Below are 8732 nucleotides of genomic sequence, written 5' to 3' on the forward strand. Positions count from 1 at the left end.
TTAACTTTGTGCCATTCTTTCCTTTCTACTTAAGGCTGATTTCTATTTAGGCTATAAGGCTCAGTCCAGTTGTCTCCCCCGGAAAATTTCCTCTAACTTCTATCTTCTAGGCTTCAATAGCACCCTCATGCACCACTCAAAAGGGAGTGCTGTCACTCCTTAGCTTTTCTCAAGATAGCTTCTTAATTTACTTTTGTATCTTCAGCATACATACTTTTGTATCCCCATCATGGCACTTTTCTGGTGGTTCAGAAGGTAAAGAATCTGCCTGCAGTGCAGGAGACCTGGGTTCAATCCCTGGGCCAGGGAAGATCCTCTGGAGAAGGGAATGGCCACCCACTCCAGTATCCTTGCCTGGAGAATTCCATGGACAGAGGAGCCTGGCGGGCTACAGTTCATGGGATCACAAAGAGTCAGACAGCAGACTGAGTGACTAACACTTTCACTTTTACCCACAGCATAGTTCTTGTCACATAGGATGTGCTCAGTAAATGTTTACTGCAGTGAATTGAAAAGGTACAGAGTTATCTGTTCACAGCCTTGAGGTTCCAATAGGAAAATCGACACTGTTGCTATTTCTCCCTTAATTTTGACTTCTAGGTGTTAACGGTGTCATTTGTCATAGTAAGACACAGTAAGATTTGCTGTAAGAACCACTGGGCTTGAAACAATAAATACATGAAGCTGATTTTTTACCCATTTCCTCTGTATGATAAAGAAAGACTTGAAAATAGTTAAAGAATATGAAACGAGATTCATGGGTTCCCTGTAAATACCAGTTACTGTGTAGTGACCATTTTACTCCTGACTCTGTGACATCAGATGGGGTATTTACTATTTGAAACAATCTGCAATTTCAACAATATTTTCTCTGCTTGAAGGCAATCAGAAGAAAGATTCTTGAAAAAAAAATCTCAGAAGAAAAAATTGAAAAGTGAGAAAGAAGTATATCTAAAAACCAAGTCAGAAGAATCTTTTGCATCAAATGAGCCAAATAAGCATCCAGTTAAGATGTCCTTCCTGAACATGCAGAATTACTTGAATCATCTGCCTTGGTAAAACCACCAGATCCAAAACCAGAAAGTGTACAAAATAACATACTAACTCTTAGTCCAGTTAAATAAGATACCAGAAAACCAGAATCCACCTTGGAAACATTAGTTAACCATGACATGGATATAGGTGGTTGGCACACATTTTTTGAGAATCTAAATTCTACGGCTATTACTTTAATAACTTCAAATTCAGAGGGTATTCAGCAGCCTTTGGAAACCCAAGGAGTGCTTGAAATAATTACCAATTATCTTGCTAACCCACACTTCACAAATGATTCTGTGGAAATTAAGTCAGCACAGAAAAATGCATTCATATTCAGCACAATTACTCCAACAGTGAAGAATTAAACAGATAAAGAATCTGTTATTACAATTTTTGTACAAAACCTACAATTAATTCTTTTATACCTGCCCAAGAAACAGTGGAAATGGACATTAAAGACCTTGACATTGAAGACTCAAATAAAGATATTATAGACTTTGAGACAGATGTTTTACAGATTGAGCATTTTTACTGCAGACCAATGTAAATAAGGAATATCCTTGGCAGAAAGTCTAAACTACATTCAAAGATAACTCCTTGAGTTACAAGAACAGCAAACTCTAGGGAGACTGAAGTCTTTAGAAGCTCTTATAAGACAGCTAAAACAGGAAAACTGGTTATCTGAAGAAAATTGTAGAAAGTCATTTCACAACATATGAAGTTATTATATAGATTAGAGAGGTTTTAAGGTTTGTGACTTTTACATAAGGTTTTTTTGGCCAAACCAAATTATATGTAAAGTGAACTTATTCTTGTGTAAAATTCTTACCTTAATGAAGCTAAGAAAGTGTTCTAATGTTATGAACTTCATCCTGTCTTTGTTATGCTCATTTTTGAGAAAAACTAGAGAGTTGTTGGGTAGAAGACATTTCATCACTTCTTAACATTCCAAATTTAAAGCAAAAATGTAGTGAATAAACAATATGATTAAGTCATAAACTGATAGAACACAGATATGGTAAACAAGATCCCAGAATAGAAGTCAAGTTCAGGATCAGTCCTGGTTCTGCCATTAAGATGTGTCTTGGACAAGTTACTTACTGAGTCTCAGTCTCTAATTTGTAAAAGGAGGGCACATAACTAAATCTTTAACATAGGTTGTTTCTTTTATAGTTTCTTCCCTTTCTAGAAGATACTTTTAATAGAACAAGTTTTCTGTATGATAATCTTATGCTTACACAAGAGTAAATGCTGGATAGAATTTTATATTATTAACTCATATTCTTCTCAATATTTATTAAATTATGTGTTGCTTGATGTATCGCTGGTCATCCTGCTTGTGATGCCAATTTTCTTCTGTATCTCGCTGTGCACACTGCTCATTGAACTCAGGGTGGGCAAGGTGTGAGCTAAGAGGCTGGAAGGAGACTAGAGCCAGGAGCCCCACAGCTGGAAGGAAACTCCTCCACAAGGAGGGACTGAAGACACATTTATACTCTCCTGGCTGGCACAGCAACCATAACACAGCCTCTCTCTTCGCTGGTGCAGCAGCCATACCACAGTTCTCCCCTCTTGTGGCTGACCCGATGGACACAGCCCTGAGGTAGCAGCAACTCCCCCCACTTTATGGGTGGAACTCACACATATGCATACCACACACAACCCATGACCAAGCAAGTACCTCGTGACATGCATGCACAGTGATACAAATGATCTCAGCTACTACACAGTCACTATTTAGGAAACATGGGGTGAGAGAGACTGAACATGCCATCTTGGCTAATTTGCTCTCTCCCACATTTGATCTTTGGGCTATAATTTTTTGTATTATACAGCTTTCCTGGGGGCTCAGATGGTAAAGAATCCACCTGCAATACAGAAGACCCAGGTCTGATCCCTGGGTTAGAAGATCCCTTGGAGAAGGACATGGCACCCCATCTGAGTATTCTTGCCTGGAGAGTCCCATGGACACAGGAGCCTGGAGGCTGAGAACCCCTACACAGAACCCCTACAGTCCATGGGGTCGCAAAGAGTTGGACACAACTGAGCGACTAATACTCTGTCATAGTAAAGAGTACTGAAAAGTTCTACTTTGTCTTATAAATTTTCTTCTTTGGTTTAAAAAATAGAAATTTACTGTCTCACATTTCCAGAGGCCCCATGTCTGAAATCAGGGTGTGGGCTTAGTGGTTTCTTCTGAAGCCTGTGGAGGAAAAATCAGTTCCAGACTTCTGTCCTTGACTTGTAGGTGGCTGTGTCTTCCTCTACCTCTTCACAGTGTCTTCCCTCTATGTGCACCCATCTCTGTCCAAAATTCCCCTTTAAATTAGGACCCCAGCCATATTTTATTAGAACCTGTCTAATGACCTTGGACTCAGTTTCAAGAACCTGAGCAATAACACAATGTTCCTAATTACGCAACTTTATCACACACATTTAATAACCACATTTGCAATGACCCTATTACTAAATAAAGTCACATTTCAAGGTATTGGAGTTAGGACTTAAACACAGATTTTTATGGGGAAAGGACACAGTTCAATCTATAACATATTCCAAATCATGACAAAGCAAAATTATTCTACAGGTCCTCAAACCTAAATCCAGCCCAGTCAAGTGCTTACTGCATAAACAGTAGATTAATGGCAGTACAATAGAAGGAACACTCATTTCTCTGCTTTTGAGGATCTGCGGATGGGATAACAGAATAATAGCACCTCGCACACAGGGGCATCCTATAAACACTTAAAGAATGTCGGTCTTGCTCTGGGAGTCAAGAGCCCTAGATTTTAGACTACTGTTTTCACCACTTGTTTACTGTATAGCATTGGGAATCCTGGGGACCTACCTGTCTTGTAATTTAGATCAAACAAGAAAAATGTGATCACAATGATACAATGCAACTGAAACAACCCGATGCCTAAGGAAAGAGCACTCTTGCCTCTGACATTATTCAGTTTGTGGGTCATGTTTGCTAAACAGATTCTAATTTCCTCCTGCCAAATCAAGTGAGAATTACTGTTTGTCATCACCATTTTTAGGAAGCAGCATTTCTATGATTTCCCTTAAGCTATGTTCTTGGTTACAGGCATTTTTCTATTGTTTAGCCTGAAGAACAATGTGTCAAATAATGTCCAAGGATGAAGAGTCCATGGAGCTCATTCAGTACATGGAAAAACTGAGGCCACTGGTCTCACGGGTGATGTCATGATCTGACCTTCCAGTGGTACTGGAAGCCCCATTTATCAATATGATTTACCAACACTTTTCTTGTTTTGTCTCCCCTATCATCCCTGCCACATACAACTAAACCTCTCTCAACCATCATGCAAAAACACTCTCAAACAGGGATTTCACATGTGGTGGAGGGGGAAGAGATGATCACTGGAAAAGTAACATAAGAAAGACTTACAACTCTGGTTAGCATGTACATATTCACATCATATTAATCTTCCCATTATAACAACTAAAAGACAATAAATTAAAACAATGTATTGGAGAGGCATTGCTGTAAAGAAGCCTAAAAGTATTATACTCTAAAGAAGGATAAGTTCTTCCTGGGGAGTAGAGACTAGTAGCCACTTACTTGTGGTGGCATCTCTTGAGTGAGTGCATGGATAAGCAGAGGATTTGACTTGGTTCAGGAAAAACAGTGGATGGATTGGAATCTGTAAGAGCCCAGGATGAGAATGATTTTCCCCATAACACAATTGCTGAGTATAGTATGTAAGTACTATGATGGAAGGCTGGGTACTTAGCAGATAAAGGAGAGAAAAGTACTGGAATTTTTAAGGAACTCAAAGCTTCTACAGGGAGGGATCTATAATACACACAGGCCAGATCTCACTCTCAAGAAATTTAAGCGGGATTAACTAAAATTAACTAAATATGTATTCCAGATTTAAAACAGGTCACTTCTGATTAACCAAAATGATCACCTACCTGACAAAGGAAGATATAGTTTATTCTGGAAGAAAATAAGGCTTATACGATAACCAAAGATCTTTTTAATAATTCAACTGAGGTATCTTTGACATACAAAAATTATATATATTTTAGTAATACAACTTGTTTTTTTGCTATATGTTCAGTTTAGTTCAGTCACTCAGTCATGTCCAACTCTGTGCAAACCCATGAACTGCAGCACGCCAGGCCTCCCTGTCCATCACTAACTCCTGGAATCCACCCAAACCCATGTACATTGAGTCGGTGATGCCATCCAACCATCTCATCCTCTGTTGTCCCCTTCTTGTCCTGCCCTCAATCTTTCCCAGCATCAGGTCTTTTCCAATGAGTCAGCTCTCCACATCAGGTGGCCAAAGTATTGGAGTTACAGCTTCAACATCCATCCTTCCAATCAACACCCAAGATTGATCTCCTTTAGGATGGACTGGTTGGATCTCCTTGCAGTCCAAAGGACTCTCAAAAGTCTTCTCCGTCACGGTTCAAAAGCATCAATTCTTTGGTGCTCAGCTTTCTTTATAGTCCAACTCTCACATCCATACATGACTACTGGAAAAACGATAGCCTTGACTAGGTGGACATTTGTCGGCAAACTAATGTCTCTGCTTTTTAATATGCTGTCTAGGTTGGTTATAACTTTCTTTCCAAGGAGTAAGTGTCTATTAATTTCATGGCTGTAATCACCATCTGCAGTGATTTTTGAGCCCAGAAAAATAAAGTCAGCCACTGTTTCCACTGTTTCCCGATCTATTTGCCATGAAGAGATGGGGCCAGATGTCATCATCATAGTTTTTTGAATGTTTAGCTTTCAGCCAACTTTTTCACTCTTTTCCTTCATTTTCATCATCAGGCTCTTTAGTTCCTCTTCACTTTCTGCCATAAGGGTGGTGTCATTTGCATATCTGAGGTTATTGATATTTCTCCCAGCAATATTGATTCCAGCTTGTGCTTCCTCCAGCCCAGCATTTCTCATGATGTACTCTGCATATAACTTAAAGAAGCAGGGTGGCAATATACAGCCTGGATGTACTCCTTTTCCTATTTGGAACCAGTCTGTTGTTCCATGTCCAGTTCCATGCCCACCTGTTCCTTCCTGACCTGTATACAGGTTTCTCAAAAGGCAGGCCAGGTAGTCTGGTATTCCCAGAACTTTCAGAATTTTCCACAGTTTATTGTGACCCATACAGTCAAAGGTTTTGGCATAGTCAATAAAGCAGAAATAGATGTTTTTCTGAAACTCTCTTGCTTTTTCAATGATCCAGTAGATATTGGCAGTTTGATCTCTGATTCCTCTGGCTTTTCTAAAACCAGCTTGAACATCTGGAATTTCACAGTTCACATATTGCTGAAGCCTGCCTTGGAGAATTTTGAGCATTATTTACTAGCATATGAGATGAGTGCAATTGTGCGGTAGTGCCGGGGTCCAGTCCCAGTGGATCCAGGGTGATTCGAAGGTGGGGATGGAGTTGGCGTCCTTGGAAAAATACATATTTAATTACAGAGATATAGAGAGATTAGAAACGAATAGTGTAGTAGGAAAATTAGTGGAGAAAAAGAGGCTGAATCACTTGGTTTATGTGGAATAGCATCCATGCTCCAGATGGGAATTCAGCCAGAAAAACGGGGAGCAAGAAAGAACGACATGGGGGTATCAGTCTTTCCAGAAACTGATCCAATTTCTTTATTTTGGGGTTTGCTTATATAACTTTTGTTACATATAGGGATGAATACAGAGTCACGCGGGGGTCAGTAGTCCTGACCTTTATCAAAATCAGGTGCTTCACATAAATGTATAAAAAGAAAGTCTTAGGGATATTACATCATCTTCTGGCCATGAGACCTGCTGACATTTTATGATCCTTTTTTTTTTTTTAAATGATAGCCATTCTGGCCTATGTGAGGTGATATCTCATTGTAGTGTTGATTTGTATTTCTCAAATAATTAGTGATGTTGAACATCTTTTCATGTGCCTCTTGGCCATCTGTATGTCTTCTTTGCAGAAATGTCTATTTAGATCTTCTGCCCTTTTTTTTTTTTTTTGAGTGGGTTGTTTGTTTTGATGCTGTTAAGCATCATGAGCTGTTTATAAATTCTGGAAACTAATCCCTCATTGCTCATATCATCTGCAAAATTTTCTCCCAATCTGTGTGTTGCCTTTTTATTTTTCTTATTGTTTCCTTTGCAGTAGAAAAACTTTTGAGTTTAAGTTGATCTCATTTGTTTATTTTTGTTTTTAATTCCATTATTCTGAGAGATAGATGGAAAAAGATATTGCTGCCATTTATGTTATACAGTTTTCTGCCTATGTTTTCCTCTAGGAGTTTTATAGTGTCCAGTCTCACATTTACGTATTTAATCCATTCCATTTTGAGCTTTTTGTGTGTGTGTATGGTGTTAAAAAAAACTATCTAATCTTATTTTTAATGTGTAGCTATTCAGTTTTCCCAAAACATTTGTTGAAGAGACTGTCTTTCAGTGTTGTGTAGTCTTGCCTCCTTTGTCATACCTTAATTGGCCATAAGTACATGGGTTTATTTGTGGATTTCCTATCCTGCTCCATTAATCTATAATTCTATTTTTATACCAGTACCATGCTGTTTTGATGACTGTCACTCTGTAGTTTACTCTGAAGTCAGGGAGCCTGATTACCTTAGCTCTGTTTTTCCTTTTTAATACTGTTTTAACTATTCAGGGTCCTTTGTGTCTGCATACATATTTTGAATTTTTTTTGTTCTAGTTCTGTTCTAGTTTTGTTCTAGTTCTATGAAATTACCAAATGCCATTGGTAATTTCATGAGGATTGTATTGAACCTGTAGTTGTCTTGGGTAGTATAGTCATTTGATAATATTGACTACTCCAATCCACAAGCATAGTATATCTTTCCATTTTATTGTGTCTTCTTTGACTTCTTTAATAAATATCTTACAGTTTTGTCTCCTTAGGTGGGTTTATTCTTAGATATTTTATTATTTTTGATGCAGTGGTAAATGGAATTGTTTCTTGAATTTATCTTTCTGGTCTTTCATTGTTAGTATAGAAACATACAGATTAGTATAGAAACATACAGATTTCTGTGTATTAATTTTGTAATCTGCAACTTTACCATTTTCATTGATGAATCCTAGTAGTATTATAGTAGCATCTTTAAGTTCTATAGACAGTATCATGTCATCTGCAAACAGTGACAGTTTAAGTTCTTCTTTTCCAATTTGGATTCTGTTCACTTCTTTTCCTTCTTTGATTGCTGTAGCTAGGACTTCCAAAACTATGCTGAGTGAAAGCGGCAAGAGTGGACATCCCTGTCTTGTTCCTGATCTTAGAGGAAGGCTTTCAGCGTTTCACTATTGATTATGATGTTAAATGTAGGTTTGTTACATATGGCCTTTATTATGTGGAGGTATATTCCCTAAATGCTCACTTTCTGGAAATTTTTATCATAAACAGGTGGTGAATTTTGTCAAAAAATTTTCTGCATCTATTGAGATGATCATAAATTGTTTTTATTCTTCAGTTTGTTGGTGAGGTGTATCACATTGATTGATTTGTGGATATTGAAAAATACTTGCATCCCTGGGATGAATCCCACTCAATCATGATGTATGATCTTTTTAGTGTATTGTTGGATTCAGATTAATAGTATTTATTCTGTTGAGGAATTTTACAGCTCTATTCATCAGTGATAGTAGCCTGTAACACTCTTTTTTTGTAGTATATTCATCTGGTTTTGGT

The 8732-nt window shown here is 38.0% G+C and overlaps 1 pseudogene; it reads left to right on the forward strand.

Moving 5' to 3' along the window:
• The first annotated feature begins 645 nt into the window (after window positions 1-645).
• Window positions 646-1770, forward strand: LOC128060392 (THAP domain-containing protein 5-like; annotated as a pseudogene).
• Window positions 1771-8732: the final 6962 nt, after the last annotated feature.

The sequence above is a fragment of the Budorcas taxicolor genome, chromosome 2 (assembly GCF_023091745.1).
Source record: "Budorcas taxicolor isolate Tak-1 chromosome 2, Takin1.1, whole genome shotgun sequence".
NCBI lineage: Eukaryota > Metazoa > Chordata > Mammalia > Artiodactyla > Bovidae > Budorcas > Budorcas taxicolor.